Source organism: Paramormyrops kingsleyae, chromosome 12 (genome assembly GCF_048594095.1).
Source record: "Paramormyrops kingsleyae isolate MSU_618 chromosome 12, PKINGS_0.4, whole genome shotgun sequence".
Lineage (NCBI taxonomy): Eukaryota > Metazoa > Chordata > Actinopteri > Osteoglossiformes > Mormyridae > Paramormyrops > Paramormyrops kingsleyae.
This window is the reverse complement of record NC_132808.1, coordinates 24,964,248-24,992,070: the sequence shown is the minus strand read 5'-3', so window position 1 is coordinate 24,992,070 and position 27,823 is coordinate 24,964,248. Positions and strand designations below refer to the sequence as shown.

The window sequence follows — 27,823 nt, the reverse complement described above, 5'->3', positions numbered from 1 at the left end:
CACTCACACACAGCAGTCACTGGCACATACACACCTATGGGCAATTTGGTGGCTCGAGTTAACCTCGGCACGTTTTTTTGTCTGTGTGCGTGTGTGTGAGGGGGTAGCTTTCTCTAACTCATTTTATGTATATTAGAACAGGAGAGAGAATTGGTTAATCACTGGTCATTCTAACACTTCAAACATTCCCTTCTACCGAAAGTCGTTTCAACATATAAAATGTAATAGAGGTGTATAAAGAATATGCTTGACCGATAATGCATTAACCTTTCAGTGTCAAAGTCACAAGCTTCAGTATAACACGGTGCATATAATAACATTTCCAACCTTATTTGGTTATTATTTTAACAAAATAAAACCGAGGAATGTGGGCCTTCATCATAACCTAGAACTTTTAATGATCATATAATAGTTTTTCTCAGTCACTTTGGTGCATTTCTCAGATCAGAAATGAAATTCTCATAACTACTTGTATAACCTCCACATCATCGAGTCACTTGTGCACATCATACATGCAAAGTCTCATTGTTTTGGTCAAACTGCAAATGCTTTGGCACAGCCATACAAATGATTATGCACAATCATCTGCTGATTCCTACATTTTTAATTGTTTGACATGTTGGTCAAGATGTATTATACTGGTTTTCTATTGAATAGTCATACCCCCCCCAAAAAAAAAAAAAACATCCAGGCATTAGCTCACTGTACAATTTATTACATGAAAAATGGTTGAACAAGTTGTCATAATCATATGTCAAGCATATTCTCTATACACCTCTATTACGCTTAGATTATTACACTTAAATATTTTTTTTTCAGATGTGTCCTTCATTGATGACTTTCTCACAGTAGATTCTTCACTTTCATCAATAGAAGGGAATGTTTGAAGAGTTAGAATGACCAACGATCAACCAGTTTTCTAAAATAGCTCAGAGGTGAATCTCATGAACCTTCTGTTGACAGCACATCTTGACAGAGCACAACACAGTGTTACAATTTGACAATGGAAGAACAACAAGGAAATGAACAGAGTCAACAGCCGGTAAGAAGAAGAGGAGTGAGGCTGCATGGTGGAAGGGTAGGGAGGCAAAACAGAGGATGAGGTAGAAGAGGCCAAGATCAGAGGCACGTTCCTGATGAATAAGGGCCACAATTGTGGAGCATGTCCTCAGTCATGGCTTTACAATGGGCGGGGCTGATCGAAGGGTGCAGTCAAGTTGGGAGAACAACCATTTCCTCAATCATTCAAACATCTTGAAGAGAAAATGGGTATGTAGTCCATGAATTGTGCACTTACCATAATACTGTATGCTTTCTGTAATGCTTCAAATTATACTATTCTTCTTGCATTTTATAGTGGACAGTAGATATACCTCATACAGTTACATGCTGTACATATGATGTAGCACACAAATGTATGCATACTTACAGAGTGTATGCAGTATATATGTACTGTAGTATATACACTCACCTAAAGGATTATTAGGAACACCTGTTCAATTTCTCATTAATGCAATTATCTAATCAACCAATCACATGGCAGTTGCTTCAATGCATTTAGGGGTGTGGTCCTGGTCAAGACAATCTCCTGAACTCCAAACTGAATGTCATAATTGGAAAGAAAGGTGATTTAAGCAATTTTGAGCGTGGCATGGTTGTTGGTGCCAGACGGGCCGGTCTGAGTATTTCACAATCTGCTCAGTTACTGGGATTTTCACAAACAACCATTTCTAGGGTTTACAAAGAATGGTGTGCAAAGGGAAAAACATCCAGTATGCGGCAGTCCTGTGGGCGAAAATGCCTTGTTGATGCTAGAGGTCAGAGGAGAATGGGCCGACTGATTTACAGTTTTTTCCAATCATTTTCACACTTGTCTCAATACCATGTCCACTTTTTCAAAACACTTAACACAGTGGGCTGTACCAATACACAACTGAGCACACCACTTAACCTTTGGTGCAAAATGCCCTACAAACACCAAAACGTTTCACAATTCACCCAAAAATGACTCATGCTGCCATAACCATGACAAATGCTGTCAGCCAACAACACTACTGGGGCACTCAATGTTCATTGGGCTAAAAAACACTAACAACTTTCAGCATTGCAAATTACATATATAAAGTGTGGCTGTATCCTCCAGTTTGGCACAAATTACTGTCATGTTGCATTGTAAAAATAAAATAAACAAGAACTACTTTTGCATTTGAAAATTGTAATACCAACCAATTCTGAAATGCTGTGAAGTGTTGCTGTTTCTTTTTTGCAGTATGTAAATATTTCATTCCTAGCAGAAAATGCCAATCCAATGCCAAAGATGGCCCCTTTTGTACATATGGCAAATTGGCACTAACCAAACAAATTCCTAGATAGGTTCTTAGCTGAAATTTCAGGCTGGTGTGTGTTTTCATTCAGCTTTCCAGCTTCAACCATTGGGCACCATTGGGCAGGGGCCTCCAACTCCAGTCCTAGAGAGCTACTGTCCAGTAGGTTTTTCTATCCTACCTGGCTTCTGATGAGTCACACCTATACTCAAGTAAATACCAGGAACAGGTGTGGCTCATCAGAAGCCAGGTAGGATAGAAAACCTACTGGACAGTAGCTCTCCAGGACCAGACTTGGAGATCTCTGATCTAGGGGGATGGTGGTGGTCTAGTAGTTAGGGATCTGGCTGGGCTCCCATTAGGAACCCCAGAAGATTGTGAGTTCACTCCCAGGAGGTGCCATCATTGTGCCCCTGAGCAAGGCCCTTGACCCCAACTTGCTCCAGGGGGACTGTCTCTGTAGATATAGTACTTCACTGTAAGTCGCTTTGGATAAAAGTGTCTGCTAAATTAATGTAAATGTTATAGTGTAATTTATGTGTTGCCATAACCACTGTTTTTGCACAGATTACATTGTGTCGCCTTGCAAAAAGGAAAGGGGGGGGGGACACTCCATGGCCTCATTCGTATAGATGGTGTAGATGGTAACGAAGCAGCAAACAAAAACAAAACTAGGAAATTTCTGCTAAAAGCATAATTATTTGTGTTAGTGCAAGTGCATAGTGTCCTTTGTCTGTGAAAATGCAGCATGTTTCAATTTACAGTGCTCTAAATTTCATTAGGTTTTGACCTGAAAGTTAACTGTTTTGAACAGATTATCTAAACGTCTGAAAAATCGGCTGTAGTTGTACAACGTTTTGCTGGTGGTGAACACTGACTGAGAGAAGTATTCATGAAATTTGGGGGAAGTGGTGATTGAATGCATATTGTGTCAAAGCAATGCAAACGTATACATAGTTTAGCTCACATGGTCCAATGGTATGGTGCATGTGTTAAGTGTTTTGAAAAAGTGGACATGGTATTGAGACACGCGTTAAAATGATTGGAAAAAACTGTAAGCTGATAGAAGAGCAACTTTGACTGAAATAACCACTCGTTACAACCGAGGTATGCAGCAAAGCATTTGTGAAGCCACAACACGCACAACCTTGAGGCGGATGGGCTACAACAGCAGAAGACCCCACCGGGTACCACTCATCTCCACTACAAATAGGAAAAAGAGGCTACAATTTGCACGAGCTCACCAAAATTGGACAGTTGAAGACTGGAAAAATGTTGCCTGGTCTGATGAGTCTCGATTTCTGTTGAGACATTCAAATGGTAGAGTCAGAATTTGGCGTAAACAGAATGAGAACATGGATCCATCATGCCTTGTTACCACTGTGCAGGCTGGTGGTGGTGGTGTAATGGTGTGGGGGATGTTTTCTTGGCACACTTTAGGCCCCTTAGTGCCAATTGGGCATCGTTTAAATGCCATGGCCTACCTGAGCATTGTTTCTGACCATGTCCATCCCTTTATGACCACCATGTACCCATCCTCTGATGGCTACTTCCAGCAGGATAATGCACCATGTCACAAAGCTCGAATCATTTCAAATTGGTTTCTTGAACATGACAATGAGTTCACTGTACTACAATGGCCCCCACAGTCACCAGATCTCAACCCAATAGAGCATCTTTGGGATGTGGTGGAATGGGAGCTTCGTGCCCTGGATGTGCATCCCACAAATCTCCATCAACTGCAAGATGCTATCCTATCAATATGGGCCAACATTTCTAAAGAATGCTTTCAGCACCTTGTTGAATCAATGCCACGTAGAATTAAGGCAGTTCTGAAGGCGAAAGGGGGTCAAACACCGTATTAGTATGGTGTTCCTAATAATCCTTTAGGTGAGTGTATGTTCATGTGTTACGGTATGTGTAGCTTTGTACTGTGGAAATTGATACATGCCATACAGAATTTGATGACATACAAAATCTTAGTTGTAGTTTACATTGGAAAATGTGCACCGTTATATTGACAACACAGCTAAGCATTTTGACCGTCTTGTTTGTGAACGACACAAGGACAAGTTCATTGACATAAATATTTACTTTTGAGGGATAAATGCATGATTTTGAGAAACTTACAGGCTCTTGTAGTGTTGTTTGTACAAGTTGTTTCAAGAAATGCACTTACTGTTTTGCAAATGTTAAGGATGATTCGAGAAATGTACCCAAGCAACTGAGAACCTGTAATGAAGAAGCACAACTACATTTCTGCAGTTCTCCTCCAGGTGTCACTGTAAGCACTTTATATACAGTGATCACTTTGGAACCACATACTTACACCCTTAAAGAGTCTGTAATCATTCCTTTTGATAAGGAATGGCAGAATAATTATACAAGTAGAAGTATCTCCTGTATTTCACAAAGATTAAGTAGTATGACTGATATCTTTGTAATTTCATTTTTCACCCATATATGGGTCATCACATCTCTCTCTAACTAACTGCTCCACACTTAGTAATATGAAGTAACCCCCTTGTGGTCCTCTGGTTTAAGCCTCTCCATCTGTACACTGTACACTGCAGATCACAGAGTACAGCACAGGGAAGCTAAACACTGAATCAGTGCTGATCCCAGACCTGCAGGATATAGAGCTGCACACGGATGATATCTGTGCCCATCCCTGTGAAAATATAAACCATCCCCACCCTGCCCTCGCATGCACCAAACTGTGAGGAATTTTGTGTGGGTGTACAGCTCACAGAGGGAGAGAGGATGCTGCCCAAAACTGTACAGGCAATGGATGGGGCCCTGCAGAGTGCTGGAGAGGATGGGGGACGTAGCTGCCCCTGTGGGGAAGGAAGGTGGCTTTGCAGAGGGACATTTTGGCTCCCTGTAGGGGGAGCTCTTCTCTATACATTCCTCAGACATGGACACTGCAGAGGGGGGTGTTGATCCTGCCTTTCCCGAGAGTCCAGTGCCGGGGGCTTCTGAAGCCTCAGGTTTACCTAAACTGGCAGATGGATTGTAGCAGCTGTCCAGTCTATCTCTCTCTCTAGGTCACCAAGGCCCTCATAACTGCTCTACTGCAGGGACCGATAGTAGAACACAGCGACCTCAAAGGCGGAGAAGACCACCCAGGGGGCTACAGGACTTTGTGTGTTCCCTCGAAGGGCAAGGAGCTTACACTGTAGTTTCCTGTATTCCCCTACCATGTGTTCCATTCTCTGCTGCGGTCGCGCAGTTTCGGTCTCTCTCTCTCTTTTGATCCTCAGGTCCGCCCCCGATCGTCGTCGTTGCCTCCCAGTGGCGTATCGCTACCGGAACTTCCGCCCACTAGCTTCTTTAAAGAGACGCCGCCAGCGGCTGCAGCAGTGTGGTAGCTGGAGAGGGTTTATTTTGGAAATTGTTAACTGTGTCTTATATATGTATGTATATACATATATATATCGCTTGTGTACCTCGCGGCTTTAACAAAAATTGTGTACCACTCACCTTGTGGGACATTTGCAGGTTGGGTCAGGTTTTATTCTTTATTTTCATCGGTCTTTTGTTGTATGTTCCACTTTATTATAAATACCAGTAATCCGTTTGTTTTCCGTTTCCGATGAATACATTGACCCTGGGCATTACGTAGGTTATTATTATGTTAGACACATTAGATCAGGCGGACACCACTCTTGTATGTTCTGTTTTCATAGTTAGATTAGTGTAGGTAGGTAGATTTTTATTTGTTTTGTTTCTTTAATTAGATAGAGTGGAGAAAAAAAACTAAGGGTAGGTAGGGACGTTTTGTTTTACTCTTTTTATTTCTTTGGTGTCGTCTGGGCCCAACCCGTAAATACCTTGTGCTTTTGTACCTGCTTGTCTGCTACGAAATACAGATGGTTTACTAAAAGCCGTATTAGAGTGGTGTGTCGGGTGTCCCTGTCTCTGTGTACGTGGGTGCGCCTCTCATATCCCTGGCCATAACAAGTGGGGGCTCGTCCGGGATAACCTTCCTTAGGGGCGCCTACGTACGCAGGTGAGGGGCACGACGACTGGTGGTGATATAATGGTGCTGTTCACGGTGAAGGGCTTTCCGGAGGATCCCTCCGTTTCTGTTTTAGATCGGTGTAGGAAAGATGATCTTATGCAGCTCGCTGCACACTTCGGGGTTGCGGTGTCGAGGGCGAAAAAAAAAACAGGAGATTAAGATGGTAGTGTTCGACCGATTAGTAGCCTTGGATATTTTGAGGCGTGAGGAAGTACCTGATTCGGGAGCGTCTAGTTCGGCGGAGTGCACGGACATGGTGGGGAATGCCGAGGTGGTGCAGCCGTCGGCGGAGACGGGGGATGCCGCTGCGGACGAGTCTGTGGTTCCACCCGTCGCGGCAGGTCTTTCCCCGTTCCAGCCGTTTTCACCTCCCTCTGCATCCTTGGAAAGTGCCCGTTTGAGAGTCCGTCTGGCTCGCATCGAGGCGGAAGCGAGAGATAGAGCGCAGTTGCGTGACTGTGACTTGTGCCTGGAAATGCGTCGGCTTGAAGTGGAAGCCGACAAGGAGGTTCGGCTTCGCCAGCTAGAGCTGGAAGCGGCCAGGTCCGCCGTGATGCCTCCGTACGGAGAGACGTCCCCTTTGGGAAGTTCAGGTACCGATCGCCCTTTTCATCCTTCGACCGTCAAAACGGATTTCGAGATATCGAGGGCGATCCGTTTAATTCCTCAGTTCCGAGAATCCGAGGTGGATGCCTATTTTACTGCGTTTGAGAGGATCGCATTAGCCTTGGGATGGCCAAAAGAAATGTGGTCTTTAATGTTGCAGTGCAGACTTACGGGTAAGGCCCAAGATGTATGTGCTGCGCTGTCCGTGGAAGACGGACTTGAATATAAAGCGTTGAAGGGAGCTGTATTGCAAGCGTATAAGTTGGTCCCTGAAGCCTATCGGCAGCGTTTCAGGGACTATAAAAAACTGCCAGCTCAGACATACGTGGAGCTGGCCAGGGAAAAAAGCGTTTTGTTTGATAAGTGGCTTACTGCATGTAACGTTATTGATTTTCAGTCACTTCGGGAGTTGATCCTATTAGAAGAATTCAAAAAGTGTTTACCGGAGCGGGTTGTTACTTACCTGAATGAACAACAGGTAGGGACTGTGAAGAAGGCCGCTGTGATGGCAGAGGAGTTCACCCTCACGCATAAGGCCACCTTTGCTTCTTCGACGGTGCGCGAGGTCAGCAGCAGCCGTAAACTGCCTGCGGGTAGGATGGGGACCGCTGTCGGGACTCGTGGACCGGGATCGCCTCCACTAGAAGACAGAGAATGTTTCTACTGTCACAAAGTTGGTCACTGCGAGACACCGGAGCCGAGCAGTCATTGCTGCTTGCTGACGTTCTACCGCTTCTTGCGGAGACGTCAAGTCCATCATATGTATTGGTACAAGGTATAGAATTGGGAGTTGTTAAAATCCCTCTGTATGCAATCCAGTTACACACATCGTTTGTAACTGGAACAGTTCGCGTCGGTGTGTGCGATCGCTTACCAGTTAAGGCAGTTTCCATGATCTTGGGCAATAACTTAGCCGGAGATAAGGTGACTCCATTCCTGGAAGTAAACAGAGTTCCTGAGGAACCAGAGATGATTGATCCGTCGGTTACAGAGGTATTTCCCGCGTGTGCAGTAACACGAGCATAAGCACGCAAGTTTAAAGACGTGGTGGGATTGGCTGACACGTTTATAGCTGGCGCTGGTGCTGAGGTTAACGTACCGAGAGTCGCAGCCTCGACACCGGTAAAGATCGAAAAAGCGTTTGAAGGTCCTCTTACCGGAAAACAGCTCGTGTTGGCTCAACAGGCAGATGCCTCGTTGACCAAGTGTATGGCTGCTGCTCAGGATACGCTGACAAGCAGGAATAGTCAATACCTGATGAGAGACGGCGTCCTTCTTCGGAAATGGCGTCCTGCGTCAGACAGAGGTGCAGAGTGGGAAATTGTGTTTCAGGTCGTAGTACCTCAACCATTCCGTCAGCATGTTCTTGGTTTGGCTCACGACAACCCTTTTGTGGCTCACCTTGGGGTGACAAAAACTTATACTCACCTAAAGGATTATTAGGAACACCATACTAATACAGTGTTTGACCCCCTTTCGCCTTCAGAACTGCCTTAATTCTACATGGCATTGATTCAACAAGGTGCTGAAGGCATTCTTTAGAAATGCTGGCCCATATTGATAGGATAGCATCTTGCAGTTGATGGAGATTTGTGGGATGCACATCCAGGGCACGAAGCTCCCATTCCACCACATCCCAAAGATGCTCTATTGGGTTGAGATCTGGTGACTGTGGGGGCCATTGTAGTACAGTGAACTCATTGTCATGTTCAAGAAACCAATTTGAAATGATTCGAGCTTTGTGACATGGTGCATTATCCTGCTGGAAGTAGCCATCAGAGGATGGGTACATGGTGGTCATAAAGGGATGGACATGGTCAGAAACAATGTTCAGGTAGGCCGTGGCATTTAAACGATGCCCAATTGGCACTAAGGGGCCTAAAGTGTGCCAAGAAAACATCCCCCACACCATTACACCACCACCACCAGCCTGCACAGTGGTAACAAGGCATGATGGATCCATGTTCTCATTCTGTTTACACCAAATTCTGACTCTACCATTTGAATGTCTCAACAGAAATCGAGACTCATCAGACCAGGCAACATTTTTCCAGTCTTCAACTGTCCAATTTTGGTGAGCTCGTGCAAATTGTAGCCTCTTTTTCCTATTTGTAGTGGAGATGACTGGTACCCGGTGGGGTCTTCTGCTGTTGTAGCCCATCCGCCTCAAGGTTGTGCGTGTTGTGGCTTCACAAATGCTTTGCTGCATACCTCGGTTGTAACGAGTGGTTATTTCAGTCAAAGTTGTTCTTCTATCAGCTTGAATCAGTCGGCCCATTCTCCTCTGACCTCTAGCATCAACAAGGCATTTTCGCCCACAGGACTGCCGCATACTGGATGTTTTTCCCTTTGCACACCATTCTTTGTAAACCCTAGAAATGGTTGTGCGTGAAAATCCCAGTAACTGAGCAGATTGTGAAATACTCAGACCGGCCCGTCTGGCACCAACAACCATGCCACGCTCAAAATTGCTTAAATCACCTTTCTTTCCCATTCTGACATTCAGTTTGGAGTTCAGGAGATAGTCTTGACCAGGACCACACCCCTAAATGCATTGAAGCAACTGCCATGTGATTGGTTGATTAGATAATTGCATTAATGAGAAATTGAACAGGTGTTCCTAATAATCCTTTAGGTGAGTGTATAACCGCGTTCTGCGGCATTTTTTTTGGCCGGGTCTGAAGTCTGATGTTGCTGCTTACTGCAGGTCCTGTCCTACGTGTCAACTTGTAGGCAAGCCCAACTAGGTCATTCCGCCAGCTCCATTACAGCCCGTACCTGCAATAGGGGAACCATTTGAGCACATAATTATCGATTGTGTCGGCCCTTTGCCTAAAACAAAGTCCGGAAATCAGTTTCTCTTAACGATTATATGCGTTGCCACTCGCTATCCAGAGGCGGTTCCTCTTAGAAAAATTACCTCTACTGCCGTCGTAAAGGCTCTTTTAAGATTCTTTTCTATGTTTGGGTTACCAAAACATATCCAGTCTGATCAAGGGAGCAATTTTACCTCCATGCTGTTCCGGCAGGTAATAGACCAGTTGACCATTACCCATGTTACCTCCAGTCCGTACCACCCTGAATCACAGGGTGCACTAGAACGCTTCCATCAATCGCTTAAATCTATGCTCCGATCGTACTGCTTCGATACCAGGAGGGATTGGGATGAGGGGATTCCCTTGGTTTTATTCGCCATCAGAGAGGTGGTACAGGAATCTCTTGGGTTTAGTCCCGCCGAGCTTGTCTTCGGGCACACGGTCCGAGGACCGTTGAAGGCATTACAGGAGACCATGTTGTCGGAGAAAACTCCGCCTAAAGGTAAAAAAAATATTCTTCGTTACGTGAGTGAGTTTAAGGAGCGGCTGTATAATGCATGCGAGTGTGCTAGGAAAAACTTAAGCTCTACCCAAACTAGAATGAAATGAAAGTTCGATGTTCGGTCTGTGTTGCGCACATTTCAGCCAGGCGAGAAGGTGTTGGTTTTATTACCAGTACCAGGATCCTCGCTCTCTGCTCGTTTTTCAGGCCCGTATACTGTGCTGAAACCGATGGGCAGCACCACATATGTCATCAATACTCCGGACAGGAGGAGGAAACAACGAACATGTCACGTGAATATGTTGAAAGCATATCATGAACGCATCCCGGTCGACGTGTCGCTACCTACGCTAGGGCCCAGCGTGGGGTCAGCAGACGTAGTTGCTGCTGTGGTTGCTTTTCCCTCTCCTACTCCTGTAGCTGCAGATGATTTTGATAACCCTAAGCAAACCGCACGTCTGAAAAATTCGGAAATGTTAGCCGATCTTTTGGCACTGTGTGCACATCTATTAGCTGATCAGCAGACCGATCTCATACGGCTTATTCAGTCTTGTCCCGAGTTGTTTCAGGATATTCCAACCCAAACCACAGTGTTGTCTCACGACATAGACGTGGCCGGAGAAAAACCCATTAAGCAGCACGCTTATCGCTTAAATCCTGAGAAACGGAGAATAATGGGAGAGGAAGTGTCCTACCTTCTGGAGCATGGGTTAGCTAAGCCCAGCTGCAGTCCATGGAGCTCTCCTTGCCTCTTGGTTCCGAAACCTGATGGCACATTCCGGTTGTGTACAGATTACCATAAGGTCAATTCCATCACGGTCCCTGACGCTTTCCCAATGCCACGAATGGACGACTGCGTGGACCGAATAGGTGCAGCGACTTTTGTGTCCAAACTCGATTTGTTAAAAGGGTACTGGCAGGTTCCATTGACCCCGCGTGCCTCCGAAATCTCTGCGTTTGTCACCCCCGATTCGTTTGCTATGTACACTGTAATGGCGTTCGGGATGCGTAACGCACCTGCCACATTCCAGCGCCTTGTTAACCTAGTTTTGTCAGGGGTTCCGAAGTGTGAAGCTTATCTGGATGATCTGGTCATATACTCAGATACCTGGTCGGAGCATGTGCAGATTTTGGACTTGGTTTTTCAGAGGCTAAAGCATGCGAACCTGACTTTGAATCTGGCCAAGTGTGAGTTCGGTAGAGCTACCGTGTCCTACCTTGGGAAACAGGTCGGGCGAGGCCAAGTGCGTCCGCTAGAGCTTAAGGTTCAAGCCATTCGGGGTTTCCCTGTCCCTAGCACACGGAGAGAGGTCCGTCGGTTTTTGGATCTGGCAGGGTACTACCGTGGGTTCTGCCGAAACTTTAATACAGTGGTTACTCCCCTTACTTCGTTATTAAGCCCGTCACAGCCATTTGTGTGGTCTGGTGCGTGCCAATATGCATTCGACAGCGTCCGACATTTATTGTCTGATACACCTGTTTTAGCTGCGCCTGATTTCACGAGGCCGTTCACCCTGGAGGTCGATGCCAGTGCTGTGGGTGCTGGTGCTGTTCTGTTACAGGAAGGCTCGGATGGCATCGAGCATCCTGTTTGTTACTTCTCCCGAAAGTTTACTAAGCCTCAACTAAATTACTCAACTATCGAAAAGGAAACTCTTTGCTTTATTGCTTGCCTTGCAACATTTTGAGGTTTATGTCGGTTCTAGCTCTCATCCAGTGAAAGTATATACTGATCATAACCCCTTAGTGTTCTTGTCCCGCATGTACAACCATAACCAGCGGTTCATATCGAGATCCATCATAAGAAGGGCTCCAAGAACGTTGTGGCTGATGCCGTTTCGCGTGCTGTTACGTGACTTAGGTGTCATGTATTGTTGGGAATGTCCTATGTGTTTGGCCCATTGGATGAACCGTTTTAAGGTGGGGAGTGTTACGTTCTCTGCTGCGGTCGCGCAGTTTCGGTCTCTCTCTCTCTTTTGATCATCAGGTCCGCCCCCGATCGTCGTCGTTGCCTCCCAGTGGCGTATCGCTACCGGAACTTCCGCCCACCAGCTTCTTTAAAGAGACGCCGCCAGCGGCTGCAACAGTGTGGTAGCTGGAGAGGGTTTATTTTGGAAATTGTTAACTGTGTCTTATATATGTATGTATATACATATACATCGCTTGTGTACCTCACAGCTTTAACAAAAATTGTGTACCACTCACCTTGTGGGACATTTGCAGGTTGGGTCAGGTTTTATTCTTTATTTTCATCGGTCTTTTGTTGTATGTTTCACTTTATTATAAATACCAGTAATCCGTTTGTTTTCCGTTTCCGATTAATACATTGACCCTGGGCATTACGTAGGTTATTATTATGTTAGACACATTAGATCAGGCGGACACCACTCTTGTATGTTCTGTTTTCATAGTTAGATTAGTGTATGTAGGTGTTACGATCGGAGCGGGCGAGCAGGAAAGCAGGCGAGAGCAGGCAGATGTAAAGGGTAAACAGGGACTTTACTTGAGACGAGAAGGCAGACAGGTGATGAACATCGAAACAATACAATGACGGATCTGGGGTAACGTACTCAGACGCGGACTAAATACAGAAGACAAACCAAAATAACAAGGAACAGCTGGGCACGATCGGGAAAGCACACGTGGATGATGAGGGGGCGTGGCACACATCGGGAGCGGACGGAGCGGATCATGACAGAACCCCCCCCCAAAGGCGCGCACACCGGGCGCGCCCGAGAGGAGGCGACGGACGGGACGAGACCGGGGAACAGGACCTGGAAAACAAAAGCAAAACATCAACGAGACACCGGAAACAGGACAGAGACACAGAACAGGAACAAGGACCAACAGAAAGACAGGACCTGACAAAGAACAGGAAACGCAGACAGGCAGACAAAGAAAGGAGACACAGAGGGGACAGAAAACGGAGGAACAACAGGGCGAGGAGTGAACACAGGAGACACCGAGGGACGAGGAGCAAAGACAGGAGGGACAAAGGGACCAGAAGGGAACGGAGGAGACACAGAGGGACGAGGAGCAAAAACAGACGGGACGGAGGGAAAGGGAGGAGGAGCCAGGGGAGCCCGAAGGAACCCAGGCGGGCGACGGGCAGCGGCCGGAGGGGCCACAGGCGAGAGGGAGGAGGGAGCAGGAGGGGACCACCCAGGGGCCAAGGGAACGGGACGAGGGAGTGACGGAGGGGACACGGAGGGAGCAGGAGGGAACACCGGTGCAGGCAGGCAGGAGGGGGAAGCCGCGGCAGGCGGAGGCGCAGCCGAAGCCGGTGAAGGCGCCGTCCGACGCCAAGCCGGAGCAGGGGGGCCCGGAGGCGGCCGACACGGAGCCGGAGGCGGGACCGAGGACCGGCACCGAGGAACCAGGGGGGGACCCGGAGGCGACCGCCGACCCCGAGCCGGAGGACCCGCAGGCAGCCACCGAGCCACAGCCAGGGGCCGAACGGGCGAGCTAGGGGGCAGGGCGGGCGGGACCCGGGCCCGACGCCTGTGTCCCCGTCCCTTGCGGGACACCGAAAGGCGGGGTCCAGGGGGCTGTTGACCTCGCCGGGGCGAGGGCGAGGGAGTCATGAGGGAGGTCATTCCTGGGCGGACAAGAGTCAAGGCCTCAACCGGCGGGGCAGCCAGAGCCGCGGGCGTGGCCGCAGGCGGGGCCGCGGGCAGAGCGGCGGCCTCAGGCGGGGCCGCGGGCAGAGCGGCGGCCTCAGGCGGGGCCGCGGGCAGAGCGGCGGCCTCAGGCGGGGCCGCGGGCAGAGCGGCGGCCTCAGGCGGGGCCGCGGGCAGAGCGGCGGCCTCAGGCGGGGCCGACTGGACAGGCGAGCCGGGCTGGGCCGGCTGGACAGGCGAGACGGGCTGGGCCGGCTGGACAGGCGAGACGGGCTGGGCCGGCTGGACAGGCGAGACGGGCAGGACCGGCGAGCAGGGCTGGCCGGACAGGACAGGCGAGACGGGCAGGACCGGCGAGCAGGGCTGGCCGGACAGGACAGGCGAGACGGGCAGGACCGGCGAGCAGGGCTGGCCGGACAGGACAGGCGAGACGGGCTTGGGCGTGCGGCCAGCAGGAGGTGCCGCAGGCAGAGCAAGCACCTCGACGGGCGTGGGTGCAGGCGGAGATAGCACCCGCACGTGGCCAACAGGGGGCGCCGCAGCAGGCACCACCAGCACGTGGCCAGCAGGCGCCACCTCGGCGGACGCCGTAGTCACTTGGCCAGCCGGGGGCGCCTCGGCAGGCGCCTTGGGCGTGCGACCAGCAGGGGGCGCCATCATCACGTAGCCGGCGGTGGCAGCTGCAGGGACTGCATGCGGGTCCGGCAGGACAGGCGGGTCAGGCAGGACAGGCGGTGCTGCTGGCAAAGCGGCAGTGGCAGCAGGCAGGACAGGCGGGTCAGGCGGTGCCGCTGGCAAAGCGGCTGGAGCTGCAGCAGGTGCTGCCGCGGGCAGAGCGGCGACAGCAGCAGCAGCAGCAGCAGCAGCAGCAGCAGCAGCAGCAGCAGCAGCAGCAGGCGGTGCCGCGGGCAGAGCGGCGGCAGCTGCAGCAGGCGGTGCCACAGGCAAAGCAGCGTCCTCCTCCGCCTGGGTGCGGCCAGCAGGGGGCGCCTCGGCGGGCGCCGCCAACACGTGGCCATCAGGGTACGCCTCAGCAGGTCCCTCAGGCAAAGCGGCGATGGCAGCTGCAGCAGGGGTTGCCGCGGGCCAAGCGGTGGCAGCTGCAGGAACCGCAGGCAAGACGAGCGGGTCAGGCTGGACAGGCGTCGCCGCGGGCAGAGCGGCGGCAGTAGCAGCTGGTGCTGCAGGCACATCCGGAGCAGGCAGGTCTGCGATCGGCGCCAGGATCGGCGCCGGGCGTACAGGCGCTGCCCCTTTAAGGGCCTTGGGGATCCGGGGAATGGCATCCCAAACGGCCCTGGCCCCCCTATTGAACGGGCGTGCTGCCCGAAAGTCATATGCCGCCAAGGGTGGCGGCATCTCCTCGGCGGGGCTGGCGAGGGGTACCGGTAAACCGGAAGCGGGGATAACGCCCGGGGTGATGGCAGCGGAGAGAGAGCAAGCCCCCAGAAAGATCGCCGGTCTCTCCTCCTGTCTGTGCTCTCTCCTTTTCTTCTTCCGCCTCCGGCTTGTGGCGGGGGAAGGAAGCGGTTGCGCCGTCTCTGTGGGGACAGAAGGCGGTTCAGCAGCCCCAGCGCAGCACAATGCGACCAACTGGGCTCTCCGGTCTGTTACGCGCTGTATTAGCAGCCGAAGGTTCTCGCGTACCTCCTGCAGGGGGTACGCGTTTCCGGGTGGGGGTGCCTCACTCAGGAGGTCTCCACTCCGGCTGGCTAGGTCCCGGGCAGCGGGGTCTTCCTGGACCTCGGGTTGGGACAGCCAGTATATCACCTCCTGCAGCAAGCCGATCCGTTGGTCTTCGGCTTGCTGCGGTGAATTGTTGTAGAGATCCGTCATTCTGTTACGATCGGAGCGGGCGAGCAGGAAAGCAGGCGAGAGCAGGCAGATGTAAAGGGTAAACAGGGACTTTACTTGAGACGAGAAGGCAGACAGGTGATGAACATCGAAACAATACAATGACGGATCTGGGGTAACGTACTCAGACGCGGACTAAATACAGAAGACAAACCAAAATAACAAGGAACAGCTGGGCACGATCGGGAAAGCACACGTGGATGATGAGGGGGCGTGGCACACATCGGGAGCGGACGGAGCGGATCATGACAGTAGGTAGGTCTTTATTTGTTTTGTTTCTTTCATTAGATAGAGTGGAGAAAAAAAACTAAGGGTAGGTAGGGACGTTTTGTTTTACTCTTTTTATTTCTTTGGTGTCGTCTGGGCCCAACCCGTAAATACCTTGTGCTTTTGTACCTGCTTGTCTGCTACGAAATACAGATGGTTTACTAAAAGCCGTATTAGAGTGGTGTGTCGGGTGTCCCTGTCTCTGTGTACGTGGGTGCGCCTCTCATATCCCTGGCCGTAACACATGTTATATTCGCATATCTGTTTGTATTACGTTGACATCTTGTAAAGGGAGATTATAACTTTATTACCGCGGTTATTCGCGTATATTTGCTTAATGCCCTCATTGTATTATATGCAGACTCAGTTGTAATCCTTAGGCACCATCTTTAGGTTAGATGGTGTAACTGTCGTAATTAAGTTCATGTTTAAGTAATGTTAAGTTATTGTACTTCCTTTGCTGTATTTATTCCAGACCCACACACACACACACACATACACACACACACACTACATCATACCCCTTAAGGGCTGAAGGTTGTTCCAGCTACAGCTTATGTACTGAGAAGTATTGGAAGGCCACATATGGATCGGCCTGTACATTACGTTTCGTTGTTGTACTGCTAACTGCTGCATCAAATGGGTAAATTGAATCAAAGACAATCTCCCCTGCCGTGATTCCCCAGCTCTGACCGGTACGGTGCCTCATCCTCAACCAGTGCACCCTCCTACGTCCCAACAAACGCTGTTATAAGTCAAATTAATGGTGAGAAAAGTTTTGAAATGATTTAACACGGTCTCATTTTTTACCTCACAAAAACCTGCCATTTTATCAGGGGTGTGTACACTATTTATATTAACTGTGTAATTCGATGACATTGACACATACTATTAGTTATTAGTAGCTGAAATCTCGGAGAGTGTGTGTGTATATATACATAAAACCGCACTCACAAATATACCTGCATACATATTCATGTTCCTGGGTCAAGCAAATAACTGAAGATGTATGGCCAGACTCCATCCATCAAATCCTGTACGTCTTTACAATCCTGACCGACTGTCCGCAGTGTTTCTACCTCAATTCAACTTCAGTTTAGTTTAAGTCCTCCTACAGTTCATGCCTGGTGTTAATATGTGGCCTTCTATAAGCTGTCAAGAGCAAGTAAAATAACTTCTTTATGCTGTAGACAGTTTTCAGTAATTTTTTGTGCTGAAGCTTGCAATGAGGTCCAGAAATCACAAATCTCATTCCATATGTGCATTTGATGGCTGGGTCCCCTCTTTTGATGCAGTGTAACTTCAATAATTCTGGGTGTGGCAATTTAAGGAAGAGATGTAGCAGTTAATGTCCTTTTTAATCAATGAGTGGAAACTCAAATTGCTTTTTGTAGGAAGGTCAGGCAGCTGCACTTCCCAGTCAACATATATGTACCCGCACATTTATTTACATGCTTTACATCCACTTACAAAATAAAGTTAGCCTCAACATTTTCCTGAACGGCACCATTTTCTGAACTTTGCATAAACTTATTTTTAGATAAATATCTACATACAGAGGGAGCCACGTCAAATAGCCGCGGCCGTGTGAATGGCGTGCGAATGGCGTACGGCTGCCCTATGGACGGCGTAGTCCCCCCTCCCTCTCAAGCCAGATAGGCGTGTCAAGATTTCACAGTAAACACGCCTATTTATTCATTTACCTGGTGCCACCACTAGATGGAGCTTCGTTCTCAAGAACATGTTAACACAAGCCAGCAATCTAGCTGCGCTGAGTTGCAATCACGTGATTTTAACCACCCACCCCCGCCGAACTGACGCTATCAAACTGCACTACAGAAATGAAGATCGCGGCTTAATGGACTATTCGCGGTAAGTGGTGTTTTATTTTATAACATTTGTTTGGGGTAGTTTACAGGTTACTTCCCAGTTTAGTTTTTTATTGGCCGTTTCGAAAATCACTGGCAGCAACAGCAGCGGTCAGATGTGACTTTAGATAACTTAATGATCTGTTTACCAAGTCTGGAGTTAACATTACAGCTTACTGTCAGTGTCACAAACTAACAATACAATGTCACTCCTCTTTTCCTCAAAAAGACGCTAAAGCTTCGAAAATACTATTAATGTCCCTATTACAAAAACTGCACTACTCGAGAAACATACAGTAAATGTGTTTGTGCTCTCTGAAAATGCATTTATTTATTCTTTGGGTAAGAGTTAATCTGCAGGTTATTTCTGTGACTGTAATATAATGTGATGTAGTTCATGAGGGACAGAAGATAAGGATAGCTGTACAGGAGCTAGCGAGCTAAACGCTCATAACCAGGTTTATATTTTTCCAATTTTTTGCATGGTAGTTTTGCAACGCATACTGTACAGTACAGTGTATATACTGCTCATGTACAGTATGAATGTTATATCGCTTAACTTATTTGTATAAAAAGCGCATTAAGTAAATTCTCAGTTATTTTAATGCAGACGATAATACAAACAGTCAGTGGCTACTGTTAACAAAGTTCAATGGTTAACATTAGCGCAGGCAGTTTATTTACATTCCAGATTTCGCAAAACAGTATTTTACACACTCTGTGTTACATAGGTTTATTAGTATATTTTCTTTTTTTATCTTAACTAGATATTCTGTAAAGCGTATTTACAGTATCTTTTTCTTCACTAAATTCTCCTGTTCTCTTTAAGCAGAGCTCCGCTATGGAGGCTTGGGTCAGACGGGTGACGGCTGGCCTTTTGGAGCTACTGGAGGAGCCTGAACAAGCTGTTGAGGGAGCTGGAATGACGTCACAGTGCAACAGATCTAGAATGATGTTTGGTCAGATCTATATTCTGAACATAGAATTGCAAAACGTCTGACAGTTTGGCGGAAACAAAGACTTAAACTGTTGCATCTTTGATAGTTTTTTTAAAAATAATATTTTAGTATAAAAGAACCAGATAGAGACTAATCAGCAGATGGTGTTATCCGGGTATTTTAATGACCTTTAAGCAAAATGCAACATGTACTGTATTGTATGTTTTAGACAAATTACTGTTTTAACTCTGACTATTTTTGGAAGAATAAATTTTTAAGTCATGTTTGCGTGTTTTAATTGTTGGGGATTTTGTTGGGGTATTGGAAAAAAAAAAACATTTACTTGAACCAACTACTTCAATGGGCAGAAAATGGGAGACATTCTTAAATTCAGTCTGTCTGAATCGTTATAAACGCCAAATTTGGGAACCATGTTTAACACTAGCATCCCTGAAAAAATCAAGCTCTCCTCATAAGGAACCCCCCCCCCTCACTCCCCACACAAGCTGCTCGCAGCCTCCTCAGCGCCGATCAACACTTATTGTTTTGCAAATGAAGCGAGTTTCACGGTTTCAACCTCGAGTGAGCACAAAGACGTTTTTCTAAGAGTGTGGTCTGAGGAATCATGAAATACAGGTTGTAATATATCGTACAGTAATTTGAAATACAGTTCAATCCCCATTTCTCGTGATTCGGCAATTGCGATTTCAGTTTTCCCACCGTCAGCCAAATATATTACGGCGCAAACAGTGTAGACAGTGTTTATTTTGCTGACCATTACAAAACAGTGTAGCTATATTTTTTGAATAAAACTTCATTTTTCATACAGCGTTGGCTTAATTTGTGATTGAGACAAATGGGTTTAATTGGAATAATTTATATTGGTAGGAGTAAATCAGGCTCTAGCAACCTTGGACAAATAAACCATGTTTAATGGCGCATGCAATCTGGAACAAATGTCTGCCCATACAGATCAGTATTTTGTCATTTAACCATGCATAATGCTCCCCCATCAAAAAATTTGATTAATCACTTATCACAACTGTGAATAGATGTGGCAGAAGAGACAGATTAATTACCTTTGTAATGCCAATTTTTGACTATAAGTAAAAAAAAAACATCAGCGAAAACATCATCAAAAATATAACGAAAACAAACCCAAGCAGAAGTTACATTTTGAGCATAACTTTGCAGCAAAATAGTATTTATCAGTATACTAAATGGAACTAGGTAAAATACACCGTATTGTAAAATACTGTACATAGCCCGCATTTGTATTCCGTACCTACAATGATCGGTATACTGTAGATAAATTACAGACGTTACCGTGTCTTTAAGGATCATTAAGCATGTCTTGAAAAATACTTCACTAACTACTGTAGTTTTATTAATTCATTATTTAATAATAAATAGCATAATCATCATGGGTTGTGTATTGAGTGATTTAACAAATCTGTTTTATTAATCAGTTTGTTGTTGTTTTTTTACCACGTCATCTATCTATGAAACTATGTTTGCAATAAAAGAACTGCCTGTACTGTACTGTATATTAAAGATACGGTGCAGTTAACTGTGCCAGTCAATGCTCCACCTGGCGGGATTATACAGCATTGCAACCATCTTTTTAGAAAGCGCATGGGGCGTTTATGGGGCGGGGCTTCGTTTACTGCGTCATCGCGGGGGATCACATTCCGTGCACGGATCGTGCATTGACCTCGCATGGTTCTGCCATGGACCCGTCACGCTCCAGGCGGCTATTTGACGTGGCTCCCTCTGTACTTATTTGTTCTTTTTCTGGGGCAGAGTAAAGGTCTCTGTGATGCCAACTACTGGGAACAGCTCATACCAGAGTGTATCTGGAAAAACCGGCAGACTGTGGACATTAATATAATCGATTTGTGGCTTGGATGTGCATCATCATGTTGACATGTGTATAATCGAGTTCATATAACCAGGGCAATACAGTGGCTTATGCCTTTGGCTGAGTGTGTGACTATGTCTCTGTGTGTGTTTATGCGGGATTTGTGTTCTCCCCTTGTTTGTGCTGGGATGTTTTTTGCTGGATCACTGTCATTTTCCATATGAATATTAAAATCACCAACAATCAAGGCCTTGTCGGTAGTAACCACCAAGTTTGTTAAGAAATCTTCAAATTCCTTAAGGAAATTGCTATAGGGGCCTGGCGGTCTATACACAATGGCAATGGTGATTGGAGGTGTAGAACTACACTTAGATGTGCTAGCAAGACTTAGAATAATAAATTCAAACGTACTAAAGCTATAACCAGTATTTTCACGCACTCCTAAGTCGGTCTTAAATATTGCAGCAACTCCGCCACCTTTGCGATCGGGTCGAGGATTATGCTTATAGCTATATTCAGCTGGAGTGGATTCATTTAGTGCCAAGAACTCATTCGGTTTTAGCCAAGTCTCAGTAAGACATAGGGCACCAAGATTATAATCAGTAATGATTTCATTTACGAGCAATGTCTTAGGAGCCAGCGATCTAATGTTCAGGAGTCCAAGTTTTAGGTTTGCATTGTACTTACTATCCATAGTTGAAATAGGTCTAATTTCTCTAAGGTCTTTAAGACACGAACTACGATGGAATGACCCCCCACGATTAAAACCGCGGGGAACAGACACAGTCTCAATAATATGAATAATATGAAGCCTGGGTGATGACTCTAAGCGACTAGCAGGCGGTCGGTTTAGCCGTTTTGCCTGCCGCCTTGGCTTGGCTCTGGTTAGTCAGCAATCTGCCCTAAGACTGTGAGCTATGCTTTTTGACAGGAGATCGGCACCAGCCCACGTGGGGTGAATATCGTCCCTCTTCAAAAGCCAAGGCCTACCCCAGAATGTCCGCCAATGGTCTATATAACCCACACCATTTATCGGGCACCATTCCGACAGCCAGCGATGCAGCGACGATAATCTGCTGTACATTTCGTCGCCACGTCTAGCAGGGATGGGGCCAGAGCATGTTACTGACGCGGACATCTTCTTCGCAAGGCTGCACACCGGTATGAAATTTGCTTTAGTGATCTCCGATTGCCTCAATCGGACATCATTAGTGCCGACGTGGATAACAATATGCGAATACTTACGTTTACCCTTAGCCAGCACTTTTAAGTTTGATAAGATGTCGGTCGCTCTGGCACCAGGGAGACAATTAACTACGGCCGCTGGAGTCGCTACTCTCACGTTTCTTAGCATAGAATCGCCGATTACCAGAGCGCTTTCAACAGGCGGCTCAGTGGGTGTTTCACTGAGTGGGGAGAACCTGTTGGAAACGCGAATGGGCGAATGGGCGAATGGTGCCGGTGTGAGTCCTGTTTGGACTTACGGCTATGCCGCCGGGTCGTCACCCACTCGCCTTGCTGCGAAGGCTCTGCTGCCGGAGCGGGGGGAGACTGGCTCACTATAGAGGACATATCCGGAGCCGCTAACACTGCGTCAATAAAACTCTCACTCTCCTGAATCTCCCGTAACGTCCGGATGCGTCCCTCTAAGTCTGCGATCTTCTCCGTCAGCCTGGCAACTAGCTTACACTTATCGCAGACAAACGATGACAGGAGAAGAATAACTAAACATACTGCACTCGGAGCAAACGACAGGAGCCATAGTGATATACTTACGTTTAGCGGGGAAAAACTCCGGGGGCGGAGGCGATTAATCCGTCGTGGATTTGGAAGATTATCAGGAGACTATTAAGGTTGCCAAGATTTTTCCGATTGCTTAATTTTAATTCTAATGCTTAGTTCTAACTCTAAGTAGTATTTGGGTTATAGTTATAGTTTAAAAGTTCGCGCGGTAGTAACCAGTCTCGCTCACGCAGGAAACAGCACACAGGAAACAGGAAACAGCCAGGGCAAATGACTTTCAGTCCTCCAATCCTGAGTTAATCCTGCCATCGTGCCTCAAGCACCCCGTGCCTGCACTGGTTGGCCGCTGCATTAAGACATATATTTCAACCCCTGTATTAGCTTAGTCATATCATCTGTTTGTTTGACTCATCTGCCGGCCCCTGGAGGATGGGCTCCCCCTTTGGGTCTGGTTCCTCCCAAGGTTTCTTCCTCTTAGGGAGTTTTTCCTTGCCACCGTTGCCTTTGGCTTACTCAATGGGGGGTCCTTACAAGGCAGAAATGTAAAGCGCATTGAGACAATGTAATGTTGTGATAATGCGCTATATAAATAAAATTGAATTGAATTGAATGTTTTTCTTGTAATATCTTCTCAAGTGAACAGTGTATGGCTGTATGTATGAGTGAATGTCAGTGAGCCCTGTGACTGGTATCACACTCAGGGTGTCTCACCACTGCACTGTACTGGATAAGTGATTATGGACAATAGATGGATACTAATGATAAGAAATAACATTGTTAATGTCTTGTTAATTATGTTATTTGTAAGAAAAGTTGCTGATGCTTATTAAAAATTAATTGTAATTTTTAATCCATTCATGTGATAGCAATTTTTTGTATACTCATTCACCATCCACTTTTACTGTACTGCAGATAATTTTATTACATCAAATGATTGTTTCCAATTCCAAGCTGATATACATTAAGGTTAAGACTTCTTCCACCCAACATAAATGCAATGGTACATGATACAGTAAATTAAACGGCATCAGTCAAGACGTGGATAAAAACGTGCCTTTCTGAGACGGCATGTGGTAATAATATCCAGAAGGGAGGGCAGATGTGTCCTGCTGATGGCCTGAGCAGGTCTCACCACCCTCTGCAGGGCCCTGCAGTCCTGAGCTGACCACAGCTGGCTGAGAAAGTAAAAACACTGGCAGCCTTCTTCATTGCTGCATATGTCTGCTGTGCTTATGTAATGCTGACTGTGTTGGTGACTCCCAGTAACTTACAGCTGCTAACCCTCTTCACAGCCTCTCTGTCAATGACAGCAATGTCTGCTGTGTACAGCCGTGGCCAAAAGTTTTGAGAATGAGACAAGTATTAATTTTCACAAAGTCTGCTGCCTCAGTTTTTATGGTGGTAATTTGCATAAACTCCAGAATGTTATGAAGAGTGATCAGATGAATCGCAATTAACTGTAAAGTCCCTCTTTGCCATGAAAATTAACTTAATCCCAAACAACCCATTTCCATAGCATTTCAGCCCTGCCACAAAAGGAGCTGCTGACATCATTTCAATGATTCTCTTGTTAACACAGGTGAGACTGTTGACAAGGACAAGCCTGGAGATGTCACTCTGTCATGTTGACTGAGTTAGGATCATTTGGTGTAATTAAATATTTGTAATACAATAAAAGTGAAAAGTGAATGAATGGTGGTGTGTTAAAAAATCTACTGACACTTAAAATGGATTGGAAAATTAAAATTAATGTTAATGTTAATAAATATCATCTTCCTCTGGCATTGACCCCAGCACAAAAACTGTGCCAGAAGCTTCATGGAATAGGCTTCCATGACCGAGCAGCTGCATGCAAGCCTCACATCACCAAGCGCAATGCCAAGCATCGGATTAAGTTGTATAAAGCATGCCGCCACTGGATTCTGGGGCAGTTTTTGGATCAACAGAGCACTGGCAAATTTTACACACTGTCCATCTCAGCACCTGGGAGCCCTGCTCTGTAACTTTATGTGGTCTGTAACTTTATGTGGTCTGTCGCTTTATGTGCTCTGTCGCTTTACAGTATGTGCTCTGTCGCTTTATGTGGTCTGTCACTTTATGTGCTCTGTCACTTTATGTGGTCTGTCACTTTATGTGCTCTGTCACTTTATGTGGTCTGTAACTTTATGTGGTCTGCCACTTCGTGACTAAGTTTCTATTATTCTTAAATGCTTCCACATTGTTATGTGGAATAATACCACCAACAATATCTAGCAGGGAAGAAATTTCACAATCTTACTTGCATCCTGTGAAAATACCATGCTTGAATTCACTGAGCTCTTCAGAACGACATATTATTTCACAAATGTTTGTAACCCTGACTGCATGGGTAGGTGCTCGGTTTTATACACCTGTGACAATGGGTCTGAATGAAACAGCTGATTTCCATGACTAAGAGGTCTGTCCTGATACTTTATTCCATATAGTGTATGTGCCTTTCCCTTGGCCTGTTCCTTATCCAGTCATTTAGAGAGTTAGCAGCTGTAAGCCACTGGGAGTCACCAACACGTGGGGGTGGGGGGGGGGAAGGATACCCTGGCTGATTCAGGGGCCCCAGCATTTGACAATCTATACAACTATTTGTAAAATTGGGGAGGGGGCAAGGTGACATTTAGTCAGGGAGCCCAGAATTTCTCGGTACGCCCCTGCAGACAGCATGACACGAGCGCAGAAGAAGGCTGCCAGTGTCTTTACTTCTCAGCCAGCTGTGGTCAGCTCAGGACTGCAGAGCCGTATAGAAGGTGGTGAGACCTACTCAGACCATCAGCAGGACACGACTGCCCTCCATTCAGGACATCTGTATCACACACTGTCACGCAAAGGCAGGCAGCATCATTAAAGACTCCATTCACCATACACAGTCACAGTTCTCCTTTGGAATAATGAGACAAAACTGAAGCTTTTTGGCCAGTCACATCAGCTCTGTGTTTGCAGAAGGAAAAATGAAGCTTTAAAAGAAAAGAACACCATACCTACTGTGAAACAAGGAGGGGGTTTTGGGGCTGCTTTGCTGCATCCGGCACTGGGAACCTGTTCAGGGCACAATGAAGTCTCAAGACTACCAAGGCATCCTGGAGTGAAACATACTGCCCAGTGTCAGAAAGCTCAGCCTCAGTCGCAGGTCATGGGTCCTCCAACAGGATAATGACCCAAAACATACAGCTAAAAGCACTCAAGAATGGCTAAGAAAAAAAACATTGTTCTATTTTTAAATGGCCCTGCATGAGTCCAGATCTTAATCCTATTGAACATCTATGGAAAGATCTGAAAATTGCAGTGTGGAGACACCACCCTTCAAACCTGAGACAGCTTGAGTTTGCTCAGGTAAAGTGGGCCAAACTACCTATTGGTAAATGCATATCATTGTGAAGTACAGAGATCGCTGATTGGCAGTGATTGCTGCAAAAGGTGGTGCCACAAAATAACTTAAACCTTTGTCAGTTTCAAGTTATTTCACAGATAGATGTGTTTTTTTGTTTTTGTTGAAGGGTACCAACCAATTTGTCTGTAACTAAGGCAAATATCCCAAAGTACGGCCTCCTACTTCTGATACCACCGTGACCCAGCGGACCAAGGCTCCAGAGTGGAGAACGGAGAAGCAAAGCATCTCTCAACGCCAAAGCTCTTTTATTATCAGCCCTTAAATGGGCTGAAACAGCAGGTCACAACAACAACAACCTGCTACTATTCCCCCCCACACCATACCCCACCCACCCTGCTGGCTCAGGTAACCACCCCAACATTACACGGTGTGTACACGCACACTACGCTAATCCCTATGCTAACATTAGCATTACACATGGCATTACATACAAGCTGGTGGCCTCCTACCGCTCTGCCATAGAGAGCATCCTAACATACTGCCTCACAGTGTGGTACAGTATGCAGGCTGCTCGTTGGCTCATCAGAAAGCTCTACAGAGGGTCATAAATTCAGCACCGAATATCATCAGCTGCCCTCTTCCCTCACTCGAGGATATTGCTGACACGCGCTACCTCTCTAGAGCATTAAACATCACAAAGGACTCTTCTCAGCTCAGTCATCACCTATTTGACCTCCTGCCCTGAGGCAGGCGAAACAGGTCAATAAAAACACAGCAACAGACTCCTGAACAGATTTTTTCCTAAAGCCATCTAGACTCTCAATAAATATACACAGTGGCTCTACAACCCACCTTATAAAAACCCTCATATCTATTAACTTGTACCTGTGCAATATATTATCTGGGCAATAGGTTTTATCAGTGAAATACTATAACCCGCTACTTGCACTTATACCACTTTAACCTGCCTTTGTTTTTAAGTTGTGTTTTGTACATTTATCATAGTATGTTTTAATAAAACTGCGATGGGCATTTGAAATTTCATTGTATTATGTACACAGTATCAATGAAGGCATCTTAATCTTAATCAAATGAGCACCAGTCAAACATTGTATAGTGAAAAACTATGAAATAGAAAAATATGACAATTATGCTTATATTGATGAATAGAAACGATTCTAACAATTATTAACCCGCAAACAGGTGATTATCTGAAATGTGAGTTTATATTTCCATTATTTGAAATTGCTGCTATCCGGCGACATGGTAGCCTAGTTTGGTTCACTTTGAACTTAAATATGAAGTTTGGCGTATTTTGTGCTTGTCTCAGACATTTTTATAATACTCCAGATCAGTGGGATAAAAAAAATGGACAAAATAACACACATTTCTCTAGTTCTGTGTCCTACTGGCATAATATATACTGACTTTGCTGCAGTTTAATAGTGGCAGCCGTCAGGGACATATACAGTCATCCCACCGTAACGAGACACATAAACGCGCACAAGTGCACCTGCTATGCAGAACTTCTATTAGACAGAAAATGCAAAGAATCCAAAATTTGAATATCTGGCTGAAATTCTGGGTTGGCGGGGATCGAGCCTGGGTTGGCGGGGATCGAGCTGGGCTGCTGGGGATCGCTCGCCAGCAGCCTGTAAAATGAACCTGGAATAGTAAAAAGAAATACTAACAGAATCAGGCTGGGTCATGAAAGTGTTGTGAAAGGAAATGATAGAACCATCATAAAATTTGCTGTGAGATGTATTGCTGTGCATGTGCAGAGCAGGTGGTATGCATCAGTTCAGAAGCGCAGCAAAATGACGTCATCAAACGAGCGGCAGTCAAACATTACACTGTCTCCAAACTTGTCCCGAACTGTATTTAAAAGAATGTGCTCTCTGAGGGGGTCAGCACAATTGTAATGTCAAAGGGGGTGTGGGATCAATCAGAAACTATTTGGGGGGAAAATGAAGAGTCATTAATTGCCAGCAGTTTTAAATGAAAGTAAATGTTATGGTTTAGGCATGCATAGACTGTTG

At 46.4% G+C, this 27,823-nt stretch overlaps 3 long non-coding RNA genes across 3 annotated transcripts; 1 reads left to right on the top strand and 2 right to left on the bottom strand.

Moving 5' to 3' along the window:
• Window positions 1–6,102: 6,102 nt before the first annotated feature.
• On the bottom strand, window positions 6,103–6,666 carry LOC140577678 (uncharacterized). Its single transcript, XR_011981829.1, has 2 exons — window positions 6,564–6,666; window positions 6,103–6,461 (listed from the first exon to the last, which is right to left on the bottom strand). It is a non-coding gene; the product is annotated as an uncharacterized lncRNA (long non-coding RNA).
• Window positions 6,667–7,828: 1,162 nt separating this feature from the next.
• Window positions 7,829–8,377, bottom strand: LOC140577679 (uncharacterized). The gene is made up of 3 exons (XR_011981830.1): window positions 8,356–8,377; window positions 8,112–8,245; window positions 7,829–7,890 (listed from the first exon to the last, which is right to left on the bottom strand). It is a non-coding gene; the product is annotated as an uncharacterized lncRNA (long non-coding RNA).
• Window positions 8,378–17,570: 9,193 nt separating this feature from the next.
• Window positions 17,571–19,103, top strand: LOC140593535 (uncharacterized). Its single transcript, XR_011993934.1, has 2 exons — window positions 17,571–17,885; window positions 18,714–19,103. It is a non-coding gene; the product is annotated as an uncharacterized lncRNA (long non-coding RNA).
• Window positions 19,104–27,823: the final 8,720 nt, after the last annotated feature.